The 25,313-nt window shown below is 43.6% G+C and overlaps 1 protein-coding gene and 1 non-coding gene across 2 annotated transcripts in view; both read right to left on the bottom strand.

The window, feature by feature from the left end:
- LOC126251652 (calmodulin-binding transcription activator 1) overlaps positions 1 to 25,313 on the bottom strand; it is a 1,922,036-nt gene that overhangs the window by 768,409 nt on the left and 1,128,314 nt on the right. The window lies entirely within an intron of this gene.
- Trnav-cac (transfer RNA valine (anticodon CAC)) lies at positions 9,421 to 9,493 on the bottom strand. Its single transcript has one exon. It is a non-coding gene; the product is annotated as a tRNA-Val (tRNA).

The raw sequence follows: 25,313 nt of genomic DNA, 5'->3' as shown, positions 1-25,313 counted from the left end.
CAGGCGCATCAAGGCCGTTATTTACGGCCAGAGGTGGTTGTTCTGGGCACTGATTTCTCAGGTTCTATGCACCCAACTGCGTGAAAATGTAATCACATTTCAGTTCTAGTATAATATATTTGTCCAACTAATACCCGTTTATCATTTGCATTTCTTCTTGGTGTAGCAATTTTAATGGCCAGTAGTGTAGTTTGGCCGGATTCTTGTATGAAAATACAAAAGAAAAAATGCTTCAACAACTGTAAGACGAGCATAGAAATGTGGACGCTTTTGGAATACATGAGAGAAGCAAGGAGTCTTTTCAAACCGTTTCTCTTCATAACATTTAGCAGGGTTTAAATCGACATTACACCGACAGCACACATCAGTAACATTAAATCATACTGGGATAGGGAGTAATGGAACGACAAATTGTAGTCTTTGTTGAAACATAAACGTGTTGTGTAACAATCAAGTAATCCGTATAAGGATAACAAACCAATAATCATCATTAGAAATATGAAAGACAAGACGAAAAGTATACTCGAGGTGAACGTTTGGCATTCACAGGATTTGAAGTTATGAAACTTCCTGGCACATTAAAACTGTGTGCCGGACCGAGACTCGAACTCGGGCCCTTTGCCTTTCGCGGGCAAGTGCTCTACCATCTGAGCTACCGAAGCACGACTAACGCCCCGTCCTCACAGCTTTACTTCTGGCAGTACCTCGTCTCCTACCTTCCAAACTTTACAGAAGCTCTCCTGCGGACCTTGCAGTACTAGCACTCCTGAAAGAAAGGATATTGCGGAGACATAGCCGTGAGGACGGGGCGTGAGTCGTGCCTGGGTAGCTCAGATGGTAGAGCACTTGCCCGCGAAAGGCAATGGTACCGAGTTCGACTTTCGGTCCGGCACACAGTTTTAATCTTCCAGGAAGTTTCGTATCAGCGCACACTCCTCTGCAGAGTGAAAATCTCATTCTGATTTGAAGTTAGTGAAACCGCATTTTTTAGTTCAGACTTACTCATTACTAATTAATCTTTGAGTTGCTTGCCAAGATGGAGTTCGTTACAACTCTCATACAGAACAGTATCTTCAAAATCAAATTAGAAAAACACACACAAATCAGGTAGCAATAATAAAATATCTGGTATATCCAAAGTGTGAAAGTAAATATTTAAATGATCTTAATGTAATAGCAATCACAGTACTGGATTACAAGTGAGAGAGAGACCACTGCTTGAAGCCCACGGCTACACAAAAGGCAGTTGAGAAGTCGGACGCGCTTGTAGAAGGTCGCAAGGTGAGCCTGAACGGAGCTGGTTTGAGTATGAGTTGTTGGGTGCCACACGTACACTGTGAATTGGACACTAGGTCTAAGTGCATCGCAAAAAGGACTATCGATGGCAGCCTATGACTTCAGAATAGCTGCTTCTCTGGGCTTATAATTAGTGTCACTGGATACTAAAAGCGTAGGGCCGGGTTCCGAGCAAGGGACCACATTAGATCTTTCTAGGGTGGGTAGGCCTGGCATGGGATCCAATAAACCTCGCGTGGCTAAATGAGTAGCGGCTTGATTAAATAAGCAGACAAAACGATTCAGAAGCCTCGAAAGCGGCAAATCAATAGGCTTGCACTTCGCTAGGAGCCACACGACATCAGTCCGAAATCAGAAAGGGGGTCGGTTGTCGTCCTCCCACTAGGAATATGAGGAAAGCATATTAAGAGATGGCATCGAAACTGAGCTAACTGTAGTTGCCTCAAAATTCTACTGTTGAAGACGTCAGCATCCAAAAATAAATAAATAAATAAAGACATGAAATGAACTTAAGCTATAAGCACAGCGTCTTCTCTTAGTTTGATATGCATCTCCGTAGCGTTCTAGCGACCTTCTACGTTTCTTTCAGATTTTCTCTGTTAACACCACCTGTTGTGCATCCAAGACTGACGAGCAGTAGTGAAGTATCGGTCGAACAAGCGTTCTGTAAGTTACTTCCTCCTTGGGTGGACATTTTCTGAGGATTCCTCCACAAGTGCCAGTCTTTCATCGGCCCTTCTAAACCTATTTTTGTGTGTTCGTCCCGCTTTAGGTCGTTACAGACTATTTCTTCCACATTTTTTGTTGTTGTCACTGTTTCTTGCTGTTTATCGTGGACAGCATAACCGAATAATAATGGCTATATCCTCCTATTTATGCACAATACTTAACATTGAACTATACTAAGGACTAACAGAGAGTTGTTCTGCCTAATGATTATCCTCTACATATCTATCTTCATTTCGCAACAATTTTCAGGCGTTGCCATAGGAATTACCAACCATTAACAGCTTTTCGAAGCTTCCCACGCTATCTACAAGGTTTATACAATGTGAACATTAATAAAACCGACAAACTGCAGGGGCATAGTCGTGACTGGAAATAGAGGAAAAAAGATCCTACGAACACGTGTCCGGAAATAGTCTGGGGGCAACGGCTTTACAAATCGTCCCGGAATACAACATAGACCTGCATCGCATCCACGTCACGACAGATGTCCAAAGTGGCCTCCACAGAATGCAATGCACGCACGCGATACGTCGCATTAAGGATTGACGCCTTCTTTCGCAAGTTCCAGTTTCTCTCAGGATAGCGCGACAGGCGTCGCGAACATGCTGTTGAAGGTTCTGCACATCAGGAACTGGTTCAGAAATACATGACACTTTCCAGATGCCCACAGAGGTAAAAATCAAGGGTTTTAAGTCCGGTGGTCTAGCAGGACATGATAAAGGGCCTCCGCATACTACCCAGCGAGCGGGGAAGATGTTTCTGAGGTGTCGGCGGGCCGTAATGCGGAAGTGGGATGGTGTTCCGTCACGCAGAAACCACATAAGCTGTCGTATTGTCAAAGGCACACTCCCAAGCAGACCAGACCGAGTACTCTGCAGGAAATCCAGGTACGTTCCCCGTCTAGGCGTTGTGGAATAATAACGGATCCAATTATGTGGTCGACAAGAATCCCTGCCCACATATTTATGCTGAACCGATGCTGATAAGACGCCTCAACCATTCCCCGAGGATTGTCTGTCGTCACAGATGACAATTATGCAGATTGGTGATGCCAGTTCTGGTAAAGGTTGCTTCGTCGGTAAAAGAGGACTGATAACAGAAATCCAATATTTGTGATGGTCTGGTGCAAAAACCATTGACAAAATCCTTCCTGTGAGGGAAATCTGCAGCTGATAATCCTTGCACTCGTTGCAGCTGACAGGGATAATAGCGGCTGTCATGCAGGATACACATAATCGTACACTGGCTTACACCATGTTGGCGGACCACTTGCCGGGAGTTTGTACCAGTGCTCGTCTCAACATCCTGTAGAACAGGTCCTCCATATCTGGTGTAAGCACAGTCAGCCGCCTCCCTGCACGCTGCAAGTTTGTCTGTCTGAAAGGACCCATGATTACACAAACGCTCAAAAAGGGCTTGTAGTTGGTGTCTGTGAGCGTACTTGTTTTGGTATAGCAGTGCTGTCTCTCGACCTTTTCCATCTGCTTGGGCGTACACAAACACCTTCTTGGTTTGTTTCCGACAAGAATACCCGACCATTGTGCTGCTCACAGTACGCTGCGTCAATCCCACAGTCTGCAACACATAAAGAACACACGGCACGCCGTAAGAGAAACTTTCATTCGTCAGTGCCATCTACCGTGGCAACGATGCATTTCAAGACAAATGTTTTAGGACTTTTTCCTCCATTTCTAGTCAGGAATCGGTCCCGGCAGTTTTCTGGTTATATTAATATTCACCCTGTATACGGGCCCCATTATACTTTTTTGAGGTACTCCCGCAACTGCCTTTACATTCGGTGACTTCATTCTATTACGTAGACTTTCTCGGAGTAATAACTGCTGATATTATTCAAGGGTTTGCAGCCGGATCACGTCGTCGTCCAGACATGTGTCTGGACGACGACAAGATCCAGCTGCAAATCCGTGAAGAATAGCACTTCAGCCTATTGTTCTTTTACGCCATTTCTCCAAAGTACTGCATGGCGATTTGAATTATTAAGCAACAAAGCGTTCAACGCCATTCAGAAGGTGTGGAACAATGTGTTTGCGGTGTACTGACACCTTGCACCGCCTTCCAAGTCGATAAGAATATTTTTTCCATTCATCTGGAATAAATGGTTGGAAGAGAGGTGTCACTCATGATGAGATACAGCAACTATAGTGAACATGGACTATGTGCCGCTTACGACGTATGCAGCTGTCCTCGAAAATGAAGCCGTACACTCACGAACAGATTGTTCGATCAGCGGCTTAGTGGAACTTTCCGTTATCGAGTACTCTTCGACTCTCTAGCTTTCGTTGATATTTGAACAATAGAAAGAAGCAGAGATGTTTTGCAGAAGGTAGTGAGTCACAGTTGTCGTGTGGATTTGACGCCACACTTTGCCAGACTGAGTAACATTTAGTAGGAACAGTAGGTATCAGTCTTAAACTAACGAATGTTATTTGGTATACTGGTAAGACGATTGGAAGAATAGCTTTACTGGAATAGCCGTAATAACAGGCAAAGATTTACGTGCAATGTGTTTTGCCCCCATTAGCAGTTGTGTATAGAGGGTGTGGTAGCAATATACAGGGTGGTCAGGAAGAGCCTGAAAGCCTTGTAAGGGTGTTGCACTGCAAATTGTGCTGAGGAATACGAGTTACTGGTAACAAAAAAATCTGTACATTGTGCCGTTCCTGATTTAATTAGAACTGGAGTTAACCAACCAGGTCGTCGCGCGCAAATTCAGGCACATGGAAGAGATGGTGTCGCCATGCGTGTTCTTCGTTTGCTTTCCTAAAACCGAACAAGAGAGCGATACAAAAATTGGACGCAGGACGGTAATAAGGATCGAAACCGAGCAAAAGGCTGAGCGTCTCGTGCGCTATCATCTACGTTACGAGAACAACTGACACTAATTGCATCTGGTGGGCGGCTTCAATTTGCACGCGCAAGTGCCTGAATGGCTAACTTCAATGCTAATGAACTCGGAAACGGCGCATTGTATTTTTTTTCTTAACAATTATTTCTCAGCACAAGCTACCCTGCAAATCCCTTACAAGCTTTTCAGACTGTTTCTGACGAATTTGTATATGCACAACAAGTAAATACATGGAAATGCGGTTGACGCTAAATTATAACGGATAATGTGAGGAATACGCTGACGAACGCAACTAATATGTAACTTTTACAGTTGGCGAATTATGACATTGACTTTTATTCCTTAAATGAAATTCCATGCTTCTACACTGGAAAGAGCTTTCGAATAGGATTTCAGCGACATTTCGTGTGTGGTATGTGATCTAAGAGTAACGAGCTACCAGCGCCGCATACAACTATCCTGTCGTCAGCAGAAGAGTACGCACCTACGTCTGCTCTACTGTACCAAGTACAAGCAAACACACAATTTACGAACGGTTCGCATGTTTACCGGTGCGCTCGAAACTCGCCAATATAGGAGTGGATAAATAACGACTTTGGTGTGTCAATATATCGTGCGTATTCTGCGTTCTGTTGTATTGACTGGATTCTAAACAACCACAAGTATATACAGTTCCTAACACAGATGCTGCCGCATTTATTGGAAAATATCCCACTGGACGTACGGCAATCCATGTGGCACCAATATGGCGCAAGTCCCACCCACTCCACATAACCGCGCGGGGTAGCCGAGCGGTCTCAGGCGCCATGTCACGGTCCGTACGACTCCCCCAGTCGGAGGTTCGAGTCCTCCCTCGGGCATTGGTGTGTGTGCTATCCTCAACGCAAGTTCGTTTCAGTTAGATTAAGTAGTGTGTAAGCTTAGGGACCGATGACCTCAGCAGCTTGGTCCCATAAGACCTTACCACAAATTTCCAAATTTTCCACTCCACATAGACAATTATGAACATTTGGAGATAATTGCAGGAGTCACTCGGGAAAAACAGAGTATGCTTATATGACCACCAAAGTCAACATCTCTAGACACTTTATCTGTGGGGAAAATTATACCAGAGATTTACAGTTAAACACAGACAAGGCGTGAAGACAAATTCCGTACAACATGGGCCCGTGCCGCACAAGCCACACAAAATTTGTGCGTTATTGTCTCTCTGAAACAGCTTCACAACAAGTATCACTTCTTATGGTCAACAACGTGAGGAACTGATATGACATTCATAATAATCGGCACGTGAAATGTGTCTGAGCAACGTGCTTCCATTTCATACACATCGACACACATTTCTGAGACCTCGTCTCCTGACTGTGTTTAGTGGCGTGGTTATCCTGTTACTGTTTGAAGTCAAGGCGTTGCAATTCTCTTTTCGTTCCAGTGTCAGAGAAAAAGTATATAGGCCACTTAAAAAAAATAGAATTAAAAGTCGGTGTGATTATCGGCAGATAATTCGTCGCGTTGTCCGCTACAACTCAGCGAAAACCACATCTCGATACATTTACTCGTTCTGGATGTATCTGGATGGCCTGTCAAGCTGGAGCACAGTGTTTAGCCCTTAGTTTACCAGCGAGACGTACTTAGTCTACCGGCGAGACGTATGCGTCCCACGACAGGTTATCAGAGAACCAACTGGAATTTGTTCTTGTTATTGATGTGTATCAGCGTCCCACTAGTAAAGGGAAGGCCACCAATGGTTAGCAGAATTATAATGGTTACAGTCTGCACCAGGTTGGAGTCTCCTCAAGTTTCATCGTAACCCTCGACACCGTATTATCACATCGAATTAGATCCCACTTGGAGACAGGCAACCAAATTACCTTCGCGCCTTTCTGGACACATCGTGTCAACGAGTTGCACCCACGAATTGACGTTTGCCACATCACAAAACAAGCCCATATCGGGAACCTGTAGTGTGAGTTACAAACTGTTTCAGTATGTCTTGTAGTTTCTCCGCAGTCGTCTTTTCAAACCCTGGAGATACTCATGGATAAACTTGTATGGCCTAACCCCAGCCCCCTTGGAAAACGAAACGGCGCGAAATATTCTTTTCATACGTTACTTTTGGTTAATATATTAATTAAAATAACCTTACACTGAGGCTCTTGAAATAAAATTAGTAGTCAAAGAGGTAGAGGCTCACTAAGCTGTCGGCTGCGGCAGTCAACTACTTGCCAGTCCACAGTGGGGGTGGGGGTAATAATTGATCAGCGCCAAAAGCGGACACTTATCTGGAAACCCCGAGCGTACGTAGTCTGATTAATCTTTTGGTCCAGTTACTGTTAACCAACTTTAGAAAAAAGTTAGGGAAGGTTTAAATTTAAACGTCCAGTCATTGCTAAATCTTTAGTTTATAGCCAAATTTCAGACGGTCTAAACGGTTGAAGAGTCTTTAAGAAATAGGATCATCAGAACTGACTGTTGCCGTTGTGTATACGAAAGTACCATCGTTGGAATTGCAGAAAGACTTTGACAAAATTCCATCTACATTAATGAATGACAGCTCTCTTTAAAGTAGGATACAGGTAGGATTATGCGTACAACTAAGAGAAAGGACACGATAGAGTGTTTCCAGACTTAGAGGTGAATATCTGGAGCATTTCATATCTTATAATTATCTATGGATTATACTAAGAAGCGATATGAAATGAGATGATCAGCTAAAATCAGAACCGGGGAAGGTGAATGGAAGACAAATTTGTTGGAAAAGTTCTGGGAAAATGAAACGTATCTGTCAACGAAATCGCATAAAGGATGCTAGTGCAACCAGTTCTAGAGTACTGTTCCAGCAAAGTCCTTACCAAGTACGGACGATAACAGACGTGACAAGAGACATGGGAACAGAACTAAAATGGGAATCTTTGAAAGACACTAGACATAGTCATCACGAAAACTTCTTACGGTAAATTTAGAGAACCCCTATTTTAAGAGGACAGTTTGAACACTATGTTGCCAGCAATGTATATCCCGCGCAGGACTCATCAGAACAAGATAAGAAATATTATTGCTTGCACAGAGTCATACAGATAGTCATTTTTCCCTAGCTCAATACGGGAATGGATTAGGAAACACAGGGCCGCCCTCCATTATGCATTATACCGAGTATTGTACACGGTGGCAGCCAGTCAAAAATGGTTCAAATGGCTCTGACCACTATGGGACTTAACATCTGAGGTCATCAGTCCCCTAGAACTTAGAACTACTTAAACCTTACTAACCTAAGGACATCACACACATCCATGCCCGAGGCAGGATTCGAACCTGCGACCGTATACGGTGGCGCGGTTCCCGACTGAGCGCCTAGAACCGCTCGGCCGGCGGCAGCCAGTCAAGGAATATTTTAGGGAATTGGTTTAAAAAAAATTATTTCAAAGGCCCAGTGAAATCTTTACAAGTTTTCTCCCAGGGTATCCTAGGCCTTACCTACGTGACAGAAGTCGCCTGTCTTGCAAAACCGAGGCAGTTCTGTCCATTTAAAGCTGCTGATAAGAGACGCCCTGAGACCTCTGCTGAAACAGCTAGCGAATTCACGTCATTGGTTTTAGCCAATAGCGTGCCACCAACTTAAGTTAACATGAACCGTTTCCCCTTCTGTTTCCCATTTCAATTAATTGTTCGACCTCCTACACTGGCCTAAACCTGGTAACTTCCGAACCTAGGCGCGCCCCTTGTATGCCATACACTGAAATATATTCTCTTTATTGTAATTTCCTGTTGTGTCATTTAACGGCAGCCCTGGATGCCCACTCTCAAATTCTGACCGCTCGACCTCCTGCATACTGTCGCCACGAGGCATATGTAACAACCTTCTGCCCCCTTCCCTGACCATATACTTTGACTTTGGTGACCAGAATTGGGATCACATACTTTAATAGTATGTACACAGTCCAAAAACATTAATGTGACCACCGCCTATGTTCGACTTCAATATGCAATAACCACTCAGAGACGGCAGGTGGCAGCACTAGCAATTGAGGGTATAAAGTGCGTCGGGAGGACGTGAGAAACAGTGCAGTCGTTGTCATAATGTGGACGAGGAACGACTTATCTGCCTTCCAGAAGGGCTTGACAATTGGCTTTCGGGTCGAAGATGGAAGCATTTCCGAAACGGCTAAGTTTGTAAAATGTTCCCGTGGCACTGTGGTTAAAATATACCGTGCATGACAAAGTGGCGCTATCCGAAATCGGCGCCGAGGCAAATGTGATGTACCATAGGCCATAGACGATAGATTTGAAAGACGGCTGAAATGTGTACGGGCGAATAGATGGGCAACTGTTGACAAACTGAGCGCCCTAGTGAACCAATGCTTTACCAACAGCGTATCCTCAGCGAGTTACTTCACAGACAACTTGTAGTGATGTTCCCATCGTAACTAAAAAATTCAATAACTGCGGTATTTGTATAACGAAGGTACATGCAGCAGATCCACACATGACGTGGCTCACTGGAGTACAATACGACATAGGCAGGAAAATACTGTTCCCGCCCGGGATCGAACCGGGGACCTTCTGCGTGTGAAGCAGACGTGATAACCGCTACACCACGGAAACGACGGACCCGACAACTCCATCCTTGTTCACTCGAACATGCCTCAGCCTGTCTCTCGTCCGCGATGGCACACACGACAGTTCTTTTGACAGCCTGGAACCCGTCGCAGCCGAGGGCTCAAGAAGTCTTCGGGGTGCTCGAGAGGGTGTCTGCCGTAGCACCCCTAACGAGATAGCGGCGTTTCGCGCAGTCGTTATTGCAAGTCATATCAGCAAAAGCAATCACTTTCTTAGCAGCAGGCAGTGCGAGCCCAGCATGTCCGTGACACTCGCGTGATGATCAAACCGCCCGCCTATGAATTGCTTCTATGTCCTCCCTCAATCCGACCTGATAGGGATCCCAAACGCTCGAGCAGTACTCAAGAATAGGTCGTATTAGTGCTTTATAAGCGGTCTCCCTTACAGATGAACCACATCTTCCCAAAATTCTACCAATGAACCGAAGACGACTATCCGCCTTCCCCACAACTGCCATTACATGCTTGTCCCACTTCATATCGCTCTGCAATGTTACGCCCAAATATTCCATCGACGTGACTGTGTCAAGCGCTACACTACTAATGGAGTATTCAAACATTACAGGATTCTTTTTCCTATTCATCTGCATTAATTTACATTTATCTATATTTAGAGTTAGCTGCCGTTCTTTACACCAATCACCTGTCCAAGTCATCTTGTGTTCTCCTACAGTCACACAACGACGACACCTTCCCGTACACCACAGCATCATCAGCAAACAGCCGCACATTGCTATCCACCCTATCCTAACGATCATTTATGTAGATAGTAGTGCCGCAGGGAAGTGTGGTAGGTCAACAGCGGACCTACCACACTTCCCTGCGGCACTACTATCTACATAAATGATCGTTAGGATAGGGTGGATAGCAATGTGCGGCCGATGATCACTCACTGGTCTGTGATCTAATTAATTTCTTGGTCGCATTAGTCTTTCAAACAATTCAGTTTTTTTGTTACAACTTGTGGTTTTGTAAGTACGCTATTTACAATGGCTGCACGAGCTCTGAAGGACATTTCACTTTTTCTGACCAGCAGTGCACAACCGTCGGGATTTATGCGAGTACAAAGGAACCGCTTGAGCCTTCAGAATTTCGAGCAGCAGGCAGAAGCGGCCTCCTTGGGGAAACGGTAAAGAGCTTAGGGAGGGGCCCCGGGGGAAGGGTGCGCCGGCGGCGGCGTATCTGTGTCGATCTGGCGATGGTCCATAACTCGGGCGCCGGCGGCCCCTGGAGGCTGGCGGCGGCGCGGTGACAGCCCGCGACAGCGCAGACCGCCGGCCAAATCACGTTACGGCGCGCCACCCGCCTTACAGATTCATGGCGCCGCGCGCTACCCTCGGACATGGCCAATTCCTACCTCGTCCCCTGTGCATCCGTGCACGCTGTCGCTCGTTCACAGAAATTTACCTCCCTCTTCCTGCACCGAAAACGGTGACTTGGGAGAGTCCGAATAACCGCAACTCTCGCCCCCACATATATTGTACGAGTCCCGAATGATTTCATCACTCATCGATACAACTGCGCGCTAACTGGAATGGTGACGAATGTGTGGTTGCAAGCACGATTGTACTCGAGGGTGCTACGCCATTGTTTTCTGCCGTATACGTTGCACGCAACTTCGATGGTATCAACGATTTTTGATGTTAGATTTCAAGATGAGGTACATCTGACACATTCAAATGTCAGTGTATCCAATAACGACGGGAGTATATCCCTGAGTGCCATCAAGGAAGCAGCTTGCCCTCTTTTCAGGTGATAAAATGGCTCTGAGCACTATGGGACTTAACTTCTGAGGTCATCAGTCCCCTAGAACTTAGAACTACTTAAACCTAACCAACCTAAGGACATCACACACATCCATGCCCGAGGCAGGATTCGAACCTGCGACCGTAACGGTCCCGCGGTTCCAGACTATAGCGCCTAGAACCGCACGGCCACCCCGGCCGGCTTTCAGGTGATATACTGCGAACTATGCATGAAGGACAACAGGAAGATTCCACGTTTATACTTCCGAATAGTATTTGACACGCTACCTCGCTGTAGATTGTTAACGGAGGTACAAGCATACGGAACAGATTCCCAGTATGTTTTCCTCGACCGTGAATGCCCCAAGGAAGAGACAGGACCGCAATTATTTTCCATACACATAAAAGATTTGAACGATAGGATGAGCAGCTATTTGCTGATGACGCTTGGTGCACGAGAAGGTGTCGAAGTTGAGTGACTGAAGGAGGATACAACATCACTTTGACAAAATTTCTAGTTGATACGATCAGTAGCAGCTAGCTCTAAATTTGGGAAAATTAAAGTTGACGCTGATGAGTAGGAAAAACAAGCCCGTAATGTTCCGATACAGGATTAGTAGTGTCCTGATTTACACGGTCACGTCGTTTAAACATCTGAGTGTACCGTTGTAAGGCGGTATGAAATGGAACGAGCATGTAAGGACTGTGGTAGGGAAGGCGAACGGTCGATTTCGGTTAGCTGGGAGAATTTTGGGAAAGTTTGGTTCCTCTCTGAGGAAAACCGCATGTAGAGTGCTAGTACGACCTATTATTAAGTAGTGCTCAAGTGTTTGGTATGCGCACCAGCTCGGATTAAAGGAAGACATCAAAGCAATTCATAGCAGGGCTGCTTGATTTGTAACAGGTAGGTTCGAGCAACAGGCTCGTGTTATCGAGATGCTTCGGGAGCTCAAATGGCAATACATGGAGGGAAGCCGACGCCCCTTTGGAGGACACCATTGAGGAAATCTGGAGAACCGGCGTTTGAAGCTGACTGCAGAACGATTCTAATGCGCCAACGTTATTTAGAGTAAGAACCACGAAGATTAGATACGAGAAATTAGGGCTCAAACGGAGGCATACACACAGTCGTTTTTACTCGTGCTACTTGCGAGTGAAGAGAAAAGGAAATGATTAGCAGTGATATAGGGTACTCTCCTCCACGTAAGGTACATTGGCTTGCCGAGCATCTGTGTGGATGCAGATGTACTTCTGTGTCGAGTGGCATTACAGACCACTACGGGTGTTGCTTCACAGTTCAAACATATCCTCCAAATAACACAGGTAATGGACAGACGGGGCTGTTAAGGTCAGCTATCCGCAACTCTGTTACTGCAAATGGTCAGCAGCTGAGTAGGGCAAAACGAGGTATCGAATCGTCAGCGACTTCGAGATTACTCGACATTCATCTCAATTAACGAAGAACTTCGCGGAAAACGTACGTGAGAACGACTGGACTGTGAATACTGCCCCCTTCTGAATAGTGGTCCGATGTGTTCCCTTTGGTATTACTATGCCTGGGGCAGCCAACGATAGCCAGGATAAGAAAATGAAAATATGAAAGTAATGCTGTTTTACTTATGTTTTGATGGTGTGGGGAAATAATGAAGGAGAGGCACAAGAAAGGTTAAATACGAGTATATGGGTGGAACTGGAGGTAAAGTATGGATTGAAATTTAACGCGAAGAACTTTTAAGTACTGGTGACAACGTGAAGTAAGAGGAAGTGTAGCAGGATATAAATACGAGAGGACTTAAAAAAGTAATAATCTGTATCAGGCTGAGCACCACAACTGACAATGTTAACGATTACTAAAAACCACCTCTGCTGTATTATTACACATTTATAGTGTTACGATCGGTTTCGTTTGTTGAACACTGGAAACCTGAAGATATCAACATACGAAACCGGTCGTAAAACAACAACTGTATAACAATACAGTTGAGGAGGTTTTTATTAATCATTCAAAAAGTAAATTACACATTATCACAGGAGGCCAAATAACTTTTGTTGAATGCTGTACTATAGTTCGAAGTGGCACAGATATCTGACACTACTTTTCAACACAGTCACGAAGTCTCTGTAAACAGTGGTCCGAACGTTCTCTAATCATTCAATTCCTCGACGATGCATATCTGGTCATTGGTCACGGGGCCATTCGAAAACCGCTGCTGAACGTCCACATGGTTAGAAAACCTCAGATTGCTGCGAATCAGTTCCTCGATCGCCTGGACATAGTCGTCTGTGGTCGATGTTGATGTGTTCAGGAGCACCCAAATCTGTACGGTCTTGGTCAAATAGTTGGCACAATTTCACTATGGGCTGGAAGCAAAATTGCATTTGCTCAATATATTGTCAGAATTTTACTATGAATCTGTGTGCAGTTTAGACATTCTGCCTACAAGAACCTTAGTACTGTCCGGCGTCCTTCACTTTGGATTATGTTTCCAGGTGAACGTAATTTCACTCGCAACTGTGACTCGCCTCTCAGTCCTACAACAGCAGAACGGTTCCTGCAGAATATCCAGAACATTCAGCTCTTTTGACAACGCGCCACTCTCGCTCCGCAATAGTAGGTAAAATGTTACGCCGGCTCGCATAGTTGGCTTAGAGACACAGAAGAGCAGATTCAGCTACGTAATTGGAAAGGTTTTTCCTATCCTTTGTGCATATTGGCACCCTCCATGGAGAAGTGTGAGAGTTGTGCGTTAAAGTGTATCTGGAAACTGTAGATGTCATGTAATGGGTGTATGTAGTGTACTGTCATATTTTGTGTTGGCTGTTGATGAGAAATGAGAGAGTGTAAAACCCAGCATCAACACATAGCCTAACCTTCTCCAATAGCACCAAGGGAGCCAAAGAGTTTAACGTTCTCATCCAAGGGACATATCACCATCAACAATGTTACATGACGTCGCTTCATGAGACACTGCAGGGAGGTTAGGAATTTAATGCAGAACAATGACTCAAAGTCTGGTTACCAGGAACTTTACGTCACCAACCCTCCCCTCAACTTTGAGGTAAAGACAAAAGGAACGCTGCCAACAGCATGTGGTGTACCCAGGCAGTACCCATCCATGTAACAGACACGCTCGACGTTGCTTAACTTTGGTGATATGGCGAGCTCTGGTATATTCAATAAGGCAAGGCCGTTTCCACTCCGCCATGTTCTTATCATAGGACGACATGGGCAACTTAGTTTCTTAAATCCCTTCCTTCTGGGGGACAATTATTAAAGAAAATCGACTGTTTCAATTGCCAGGGGAGCATAACAGAAGACAGCGGGAGGAATTAAAAGATTAGTGAAAAAGAAAGACAAGCACGTGTATTCCCGCAGAGTATAAGAAGCCCGGTCTGGAGCAAAGGATGCCACTAAAAATCCAAAAAATGTTACACGAGAATATTATCCTCCAGTACTAACAAATGCACCGGAAGCATGGGTAATGCACAAATGGCAGGTGAGAAGGACACAGCATTGCGAGATGAAATTTAAAAGACGCAGGATAGCACCAGCTAGAAAGGACAAGGAGTGAAACGATGGCAGATGCAGTGAAAGTGAAGCCCTTGCAAGGCACCACAGGAAATATTACGAAGGTATGAACACTTTAGAAGTATATCAGTTGGTAGGATGGAGGGACACGCTCAAGGAGTGACGACAGGAGGCAAGACACCTATGAGGAGACCGAGGAGACAGATGGATCGTTGGAGTGACGTAATTCGCAAAGAAGAAAGGAAAAGACCGAGGGAGAGTGGAGAGTGTACATTGGTGGGAGGACACGAAAAGATAGACAAGCTTATACTCCGAGCAGACCCATACAGAGGCTGGAACTGTAAAACATGACAATGCATGACTATCAACAGCAAGAGGGGCTTTACTGAAAAAGAAAAATACGTCAATATATAAATTTGAAGTTTTAGGAAGTCTTTTACAAAAGTAGAGAAGTGGACGAAAAATCTTAAGACGAGAACAGAAGCCTCCGAAATGTTGTGCAAAAGAAGAATGGCGAGGATTAAATTGGTAGATCGAGTAATTAATGAAGAGAAATTAATCGAATTGGGGAAAAAGACCTTCATGCCACAACGTAACTGCAAGAACGGATTGATTGATAGGACACAACCTGAAGCACTAAGGAACAGTTTACCTGCTAATGGATTGAAGAGTGGCGGGTAAAACTGGTAAAGAGAAAGCTAAGTTTAACTACAGTGAGCCGGTACAAACGCATATCGGATGCATCAGGTACGCAGGTATCAAAATCTTTCCAGAGGGTATACTAGTGTGGATAGATGCATCAAGCCAGCCTTTGGACTGAACACTATAGCGACAGAAAAGTAATTTCCACTACACTGTTATCCCCTTGGAAGGGATCGAGTGGTCACGTGTAAGCGCAACTAACGGCAAGTAAGTTCGTAGAGTTATTATTTTGTATGTTGGTATTCCGATTGCTATTGGTTTATTTACCGATTGACATTTCTTATTTTTAGTTCACTATAGCTATCTGAGTTTACATATTGTCATTTTATCATTTGGAGATAGTGACTGGAGCTGTGGGCGCTAGAAGATGGTGTGCCAAATGGAGATATCGGAACATTTTCCACACAGTCTTCTATTTGAGTTCAGTAGTGGCTTGACAGCAGGGGAGGGAGCCAGAAATATTTGCTTAGTGTATGCCATTGGAAATAGCACGGGAAGAAAATGGTTTTCTCGTTTTAAGAAGGATCATTTTGACATTAGTGACTCTCCACGTTCAGGAAGACCTTCGGGTTTTGATGAAGATTGTTTAAACGCATTAATCCACAATGATCGTCAGTTTACGCGTGAACTGCCAAATGTGATAAACTGTTATCATTCCACGATCGTGCGATATTTCAATGGAATGGGGAAGGTTCAAAAATAGGGTGCACGGGTGCAGCATCTCTACTTGCTCGTCATCAGTTGGCTCGCGAGCAATACCGACCATTCTTATCCTGTATCGTTACTGGTGGCGATAAATGATGTCTACATGCTAAAAAAAGGAAAAGAAAGGAATGGTTTAAGCCAAACAAAGCACTAACTCCCCGTGCAAAGACCTGCGCGCACCTACAAAAGATAATGTTATGCATCTGGTGGAACAGCGACGGTGTGGTGTACTACGAATTGCTTCGCCGAGGTGGTACCATCACTGATGACATTTATTGTCAACGACTGGGACGTCTTGCAGACAGAGTCCAAGGACAACGATCATACTGCACAAAGTGATACTACTCCACGATAACGCCTTCCGGCATTGTGCTAAACTGACAAAAAACACTATACAGCAGTTGTGTTAGGACGTCATTCCGGACCCACTTTAATCACCTGATCCTGCGCCTTCAGATTTTCACTTTTGCGCTCTCTATCGAACAACCCCCCACCCATGAACCATGGACCTTTCCGTTGGTGGGGAGGCTTGCGTGCCTCAGTGATACAGATGGCCGTACTGTAGGTGCAACCACAACGGAGGGGTATCTGTTGAGGAGGGCAGACAAACGTGTGGTTCCTGAGGAGAGGCAGCAGCCTTTTCAGTAGTTGCAGGGGCAACAGTCTGGATGATTGACTGATCTGGCCTTATAACAATAACCAAAACGGCCATGCTGTGCTGGTACTGCGAACGGCTGAAAGCAAGGGGAAACTACAGCCGTAATTTTTACCGAGGGGATGCAGCTTTACTGTATGGTTAAATGATGATGGCGTCCTCTTGGGTAAAATATTCCGGAGGTAAAATAGTCCCCCATTCGGATCTCCGGGCGGGGACTACTCAAGAGGACGTTGTTATCAGGAGAAAGAAAACTGGCGTTCTACGGATCGGAGCGTGGAATCTCAGATCCCTTAATCGAGCAGGTAGCTTAGAAAATTTAAAAAGGGAAATGGGTAGGTTAAAGTTAGATATAGTGGGAATTAGTGAAGTTCGGTGGCAGGAGGAACAAGACTTTTGGTCAGGTGAATACAGGGTTATAAATACAAAATCAAATAGAGGTAATGCAGGAGTAGGTTTAATAATGAATAAAAAAATAGGCGTGCGGGTAAGCTACTACAAACAGCATAGTGAACGCATTATTGTGGCCAAGATAGACACGAAGCCCACGCCTACTACAGTAGTACAAGTTTATATGCCAACTAGCTCTGCAGATGATGAAAAAATTGATGAAATGTATGATGAGATAAAAGAAATTATTCAGATAGTGAAGGGAGACGAAAATTTAATAGTCATGGGTGACTGGAATTCGGTAGGAGGAAAAGGGAGAGAAGGAAACGTAGTAGGTGAACATGGATTGGGGCTAAGAAATGAAAGAGGAAGCCGCCTGGTAGAATTTTGCACATAGCACAACTTAATCATAGCTAACACTTGGTTCAAGAATCATAAAAGAAGGTTGTGTACATGGAAGAAGCCTGGAGCTACTGACAGATTTCAGATAGATTATATAATGGTAAGACAGAGATTTAGGAACCAGGTTTTAAATTGTAAGACATTTCCAGGGGCGGATGTGGACTCTGACCACAATCTATTGGTTATGAACTGTAGATTAAAACTGAAGAAACTGCAAAAAGGTGGGAAGTTAAGGAGATGGGACCTGGATAATCTGAAAGAACCAGAGGTTGTACAGAGTTTCAGGGAGAGCATAAGGGAACAATTGACAGGAATGGGGGAAAGAAGTACAGTAGAAGAATGGGTAGCTCTGAGGGATGAAGTAGTGAAGCCAGCAGAGGATCAAGTAGGTAAAAAGACGAGGGCTAGTAGAACTCCATGGGTAACAGAAGAAATATTGAACTTAATTGATGAAAGGAGAAAATATAAAAATGCCGTAAATGAGGCAGGCAAAAAGGAAAACAGACGTCTCAAAAATGAGATCGACAGGAAGTGCAAAATGGCTAAGCAGGGATGGCTAGAGGACAAATGTAAGGATGTAGAGGCTTATCTTACTAGGGGCAAGATAGATACTGCCTACAGGAAAATTTAAGAGACCTTTGGATAAAAGAGAGCCACTTGTATGAATATCAAGAGCTCAGATGGAAACCCAGATCTAACCAAAGAAGGGAAAGCAGGAAGATGGAAGGAGTATATAGAGGGTCTATACAAGGGCGATGTACTTGAGGACAATATTATAGAAATGGAAGAGAATGTAGATGAAGAGGAAATGGGAGATACGATACTGCGTGAAGAGTTTGACAGAGCACTGAAAGACCTGAGCCGAAACAAGGCACCGGGAGTAGACAACATTCCATTAGAACTACTGACGGCCTTGGGAGAGCCAGTCCTGACAAAACTCTACCATCTGGTGAGCAAGATGTATGAGACAGGCGAAGTACCCTCAGACTTCAAGAAGAATATAATAATCCCAATCCCAAAGAAAGCAGGTGTTGACAGATGTGAAAATTACCGAACTATCAGTTTAATAAGTAACAGCTGCAAAATACTAACACGAATTCTTTACAGACAAATGGAAAAACTGGTAGAAGCCGACATCGGGGAAGATCAGTTTGGATTCCGTAGAAATATTGGAACACGTGAGGCAATACTGACCTTACGACTTATCTTAGAAGAAAGATTAAGAAAAGGCAAACCTACGTTTCTAACATTTGTAGACTTAGAGAAAGCTTTTGACAATGTTGACTGGAACACTCTCTTTCAAATTCTAAATATGGCAGGGGTAAAATACAGGGAGCGAAAGGCTATTTACAATTTGTACAGAAACCAGATGGCAGTTATAAGAGTCGAGGGGCATGAAAGGGAAGCAGTGGTTGGGAAAGGAGTGAGACAGGGTTGTAGCCTCTCCCCTATGTTATTCAATCTGTATATTGAGCAAGCAGTAAAGGAAACAAAAGAAAAATTCGGAGTAGGTATTAAAATTCATGGAGAAGAAGTAAAAACTTTGAGGTTCGCCGATGACATTGTAATTCTGTCAGAGACAGCAAAGGTCTTGGAAGACCAGTTGAACGGAATGGACAGTGTCTTGAAAGGACGATATAAGATGAACATCAACAAAAGCAAAACGACGATAATGGAATGTAGTCGAATTAAGTCGGGTGATGCTGAGGGAATTAGATTAGGAAATGAGACACTTAAAGTAGTAAAGGAGTTTTGCTATTTGGGGAGCAAAATAACTGATGATGGTCGAAGTAGAGAGGATATAAAATGTAGACTGGCAATGGCAAGGAAAGCGTTTCTGAAGAAGAGAAATTTTTTAACATCGAGTATAGATTCAAGTGTCAGGAAGTCGTTTCTGAAAGTATTTCTATGGAGTGTAGCCATGTATGGAAGTGAAACATGGACGATAAATAGTTTGGACAGGAAGAGAATAGAAGCTTTCGAAATGTGGTGCTACAGAAGAATGCTGAAGATTAGATGGGTAGATCACGTAACGAATGAGGAGGTATTGAATAGAATTGGGGAAAAGAGGAGTTTGTGGCACAACTTGACGAGAAGAAGAGACCGGTTGGTAGGACATGTTCTGAGGCATCCAGGTATCACAAATTTAGCATTGGAGGGCAGCGTGGAGGGTAAAAATCGTAGAGGGAGACCAAGAGATGAATACACCAAGCAGATTCAGAAGGATGTAGGTTGCAGTAGGTACTGGGAGATGAAGAAACTTGCACAGGATAGGGTAGCATGGAGAGCTGCATCAAACCAGTCTCAGGACTGAAGACCACAACAACAACATCGAACAACCTTCAAGTAACTTCCTTTCCGAATGAGAACGTACTCCGAATATATTTCTGCTATGTGTACCTGTTGTGTTTTTTAAACTTACGCAAAAACGCTGCGAACTTACGTACCAACCCAATACTATTAGTGCTACACCATCACAAAATGTGGGAGGCATGGTGGGGCTTCGATAACATTATAATACAAATGCCATAGTTAAAAAAATTGAACAATTGAAACGTCATGTACGTATCTTTTTTCCAGAGTTGGCAGACTTTCACGTAAGAAAGGCGATGGAAGCGGCTGTTGCGGCAATTATTATTAAGAATGACTATATTCTGTGGAGGAGGGCACGCTGAGAAGTTATGCCTCCGTATTTTTATATGAAATCTCTTAAAGCTTTTGAAATAAAACAAACGTTATTAGCATTCTACACATTTACTCTTGTTAGATACACATTTGCAGCCCTCTGCCACAGTAGCGTTTAACATGACGTTGTGTAACGTAACTACGTCGGTGCGTACGAAAAAAGCGTGCTGTAATCGAGTTTCTAAGGACAGAAAACGTCTACATATGGAGCAACTTCTCCTCCAGCATGACAATGGCAGACCACACACGAGGTCTGTGACATCTGCAACAATCCGACTTGGGTTCACTGTCATCGGTGATCCTCCATACAGTACCGACATGGCCTCATCCGATTTTCATCCCTTTCCAGAACATTAGAGCACCTTCGAGGACTTTGATAGTGATGAAGCGGTGCAAGCAAAGGTGAGGTTGTGGTTCCGCCAACAAAGATGAACATTCAACAGTGACGGTATCAACAAACTGGTCTCTAGGTGGGACAAATGTGTTCGTCGCCAGGGGGACTACGTTGAGAAATAAATACGTATATGTAAAGAATAAAGATTTACAATATTAATAACGTTTGTTAATTTAAAAAGCATTAAGAGTTTTCACATAAAAAAATTGGAAGCATTACTTTTCTGTACGCCCTCGTAGATGAACCAGCACCTGTGCTACTGAAGATTTACTGAGCTGCGGTTTCACAGAATTCGTAGGTCTCTTCGTCAACCGATAACATCTTTTCAGGCATTTACGTATGCTGTCTCAGCCTACGAGGCCAATAGAGGGCAAATTCGGTACCGGAATTCGAAATAACCAGCCAAATTTAACGAAGACGTTTGCAACATCGTCAGCCTTAAATACTAATATTTAGCGATATGTCACGCTCATTTACTCAAATGTTGCACTTGCTTATCACTCCCGCCTCATAAAACACGCAATACAAGCATTGATAACAAAAAGACACTACAAGGGTACGCTACATTCAGAATAATAGCACACATTGCCCTTCACGCAGGAACGCTGTTGCAAACATATTAAGTATCCAAAAACAAAACATGCGAGTAATCCGCGAAAACCTGGAAGCAAACAGAGTGCTACACAAAAAGAAGTCAATCAAATGACAAGAGAATAGCAACTCATTATTATAGTTAAGGAAATCATTTTTCCGTCGTATTTACCACGTACACTGAACGAATAAGTTATTCTCTTCTACTTGTGCCGTCAACGCTTAATTTATAGACTCGTTCTGATACTAGCTCCTTGTGTTCGTTATCTGCAATGTAATTCTCCAGCTTGGTTGTTTATCTTACCGCATAAAATTTACCATTTTTCGCGTATCGGCTTTAAACCATCATTAAAATCATATTAGGAGGACATCCATACACAGCATCTCGTCAAAAATTTCAGTGTAAAAGACTACCATAGACTAGTCCATGCCGTCTTAATTTGATTCTGATAATGGCTTAATGAAACGCTTAAAATTGCAATGTTTATACAACAAAAGAGCGATCACTGCGGAAATATAGATCTTCTACTATAATTATGATCGCAAACTCTTTTAATGATTTTATTTCATTCATTGACATTCATTAATTGTCACGACAGATTTTACCACTCCATTCAATGAATCACGCCACTCCCACTGTTCTAGTAGGATAACTATCTCGTTTTCAGTAATTCGCAGCTCGCCTCGCGGGAATTCCATTACGCACGAACTTCCTTTTACTCAGATTCTGAAGTTTCGCTGCCTGAGTGTTTGCCGACACGCCAAATATGTTAGCGCAGAAGCTTCTTGCATTCCACAGAAACTTATGTTTCCCGAACCGAACCCAGAAAAGACTTCACAGTGAAGTGACGACAGCGTTTATTAAATTTCTGTTAGCAAGTGCACCCACGCTTCAAAGTTTGTCTCAGTCAGGCCACAGCAAATTCGGCCGAATGTGAGTTGGAATGGGCATCGAACCTTCAGTTTGGATGCAGTAATATTCTTAATTCGATCGTAGGTCTAACAAGTCGCGAACGCAGCTGGATTAATCTTAAAATGAGGAAGATTCGTTATTTCTGCATAGAGAGCCATAAGTTTACAAATTCATGAGTATTCGCTGTAGAACTTTTTACCCCCTTCCGAAAATGTTCTTAAGAGTAAAGAGTAGTCTGCGCTCAGGCTACTGACACAGCGCAAGAGTAGTTAATTTTATCTGATATTCACCCCATCTTAGTGACAAACACCTGAGTGGTGGTCACATATTTTGGAGTGTTCATAAAAATCCCAGCTTCGCACGTTTATTATGGTACTAATGGAATCTTGTATGCCACTGCCTGCACTCAATGAATATCAGTACGAGTTTACAGGCTCTCAGGCGAAGCGAACGATCCTGCCAAGGTGGTAAGTAGAGTGTCGGTGCGGAGACTGATATCTTAAGATTTATTTTCTCTTGTAAGTGACGTGTAAAAGAATATATCATTACAATATATAATTCCTGCACAATTGCGTTATATATAAAGAGAATAGGTTAAACGCATATGGGGTGTTCAGAAAGAAAAGGAAACGTTATAGAATCTGAGACAAAAATACAATACAACCGTTACGGAACAATTTATTCCTCATGTGCTCTTCAGAAAAGCAGAATATATAGTTTTGTTTCTATTTTGTTATTGATACCTTCAGGATTTAGTCTCCTCTTCACAAAAATTAGGTTAGTAGCATCGTTATGTGAAAGAAATCGTGACACAGCACTTAAATTACCGAAAACTGGGCGCACGTTGGGTACCGAAAATGTTGACGGATGTGCACAAAACCAAACGTTTAGTTAGACAGTGCATTGACTTTCCTTGAGCAGTACCACAACGACGGTAATGATTTCTTAAGCCAACTTGTTACGGGCGATGAAACATGGGTGGCCTACGTCACACCAGAATCAAAGCAACAGTCCATGGAAGTTGAGCAAGGGCATCGTTTTGCTGCAAGACAATGCCCGTCCGCATGTGGCGAATCAGACCAAAGAGCTCATCACATCTTTTCGATGGGAAACTCCAGATCATCCTCCGTACAGCCCCGATCTTGCGCCCAGTGACTACCATCTGTTCTTGAACTGGAAGAAACAACTAAGCGGTCAGCGTCTTCAAGACGATGACGAAGTCAAAACAGTGGTGATGCAGTGGTTAACAAGTCAGGCGGTAGACTTCTATGAGGAGGGTATTAAAAAACTGGTACAAGGTTATGACAAGTGCCTCAATATTGACCGAGATTATTTAGAAAAGTAGATTAAGGTACAGTCTTTCATGTAAAAGTAAAATTATTGAGATATCTTAGCTCGTCCTTTTTTTTTTTAATTTTAAAACGGCACTTACTTAAAAAAACACGCCTGGTACGATTATACGTACTTGAGAATATTATAAGGGGCAATCAAAAATTTTCATTTGAGGGCGTTGTTGCAGCGTATACGCAAGGTAGCGCGACTCCAACGCGAGTATGTAAGCACCGACCTGTAGGCACGGGATTAGCGGCATTCGTATCATTCCCACGTGCGTGCGGTAGACGCGGAAACGTGGACTGTGGCAACATTATTACAAAATGCGTCCAGACAGGACCAACGTGCTGTTTTTTCTTTTCTTGGTTGCAGAAGGTCAAACGCCGGTAGATACCCATCGGAGAATGCAGAACATGTATGGGACAGCGTGTCTGTAGAAAACAACCATTGTGGAATGGTGCTTCATGATAACGCACGTCCCCATATCGAAATGTTGTAACGCACAAGTTATGTCAACTCAAGAAGGAGATATTCGAACACCAGCCCTATTCTCATCATCTCCCCCAAACCGATTTTCACGCCTTCGGCCCCTGAAAAAAGGCCATGAAGCGTCGACGATTCCTGTCGAACGACGATGTGAAGCAGGCTGTTACGGACCTCTTCACACATCAAGCAGCGGTGTTTTACAAAGTGGCTGTCTTCAACGTGGTGCGTCCGTGGGATGATAGCCTCAATGCTACAGGCGATTTTTCCTGATTGGCATACAGCTCCTGGACTGTATGGCCTTCGAAACAAAACTTTTTGATCGCCGCTTATATTTAGATCGACCTAATGGTGACCGCAATGAATTAGCTTCCTGCATGCGGTGAGTTGCGACGACGTGACGACAGAAGGCCGTCAACAGGCTCGGAACGATGAACTGAAAACGCTTCGTTACAGTTTGCCAACAATCCGTCGTTGCAGTTTGTCAACAACTTATTGTTAATAGAACTGGCGCAACGTGGCACTGGAAACACTCTGGAAGTGTCTGTTTTTAAAATTATCAGGACAACAATAGATTTTATTTTGCTTTTGATTACGACTACGGCTCTAAAAAACGCCCAGAGTACAGAACTGCTGTGAGAAGCAGCAACTGAAGGTACTCATTCTCTCTAGCGAATATAGATCTGTCTGTGCTTTACAGTTAACCTGATTTATAACTGCCTCTTTAACTTTAACTGAACAAGACCGAAGAAAATTTTTGTGAAGAAATTATACAAGTCAGGGAGAAGAAATAAAAACTTTGAGGTTAGCAGATGACAGTGTAATTCTGTCAGGCGCAACAAATGAGTTGGTAGAATAGTTTACCAGAATGAACAGTGTCTTGAAAGGAGGATACCACGTGAACGTCAACAAAAGCAAAACAAGAATAATGGAATGTAGCTACCCGAATTAAATCAGGCGATGATGAGGGAATTTGATTAGTAACAGGGACTATAAAAGTAATAAATGAGCTTTGCTATTTTGGCAGGAAAAAACTCACAATGGCCGAAGTAGAGAGGATATAAAAAGCAAACCGGCAATAACCAATAACGTGTTTCTGAAGAAGAGAAATTGCAAGCATCGAATACAAATTGGAGAGTTGGAAGGCTTTTCTGAAGGTATGTGAGAGGCGGGCGATTAGCAGTTTAAATAAAAAGAGAATAGATCGTTACAAATATTTTAAACGACGAAGTTAAGGAAGACGAGGTTTTCATGTCCGAATACTTTTATTTGTTTTTTAT

The sequence above is a fragment of the Schistocerca nitens genome, chromosome 4 (assembly GCF_023898315.1).
Source record: "Schistocerca nitens isolate TAMUIC-IGC-003100 chromosome 4, iqSchNite1.1, whole genome shotgun sequence".
Taxonomy (NCBI): Eukaryota; Metazoa; Arthropoda; class Insecta; order Orthoptera; family Acrididae; genus Schistocerca; species Schistocerca nitens.
The sequence above is the reverse complement of the archived record's forward strand: the minus strand, read 5'-3'. Positions and strand labels throughout refer to the sequence as shown.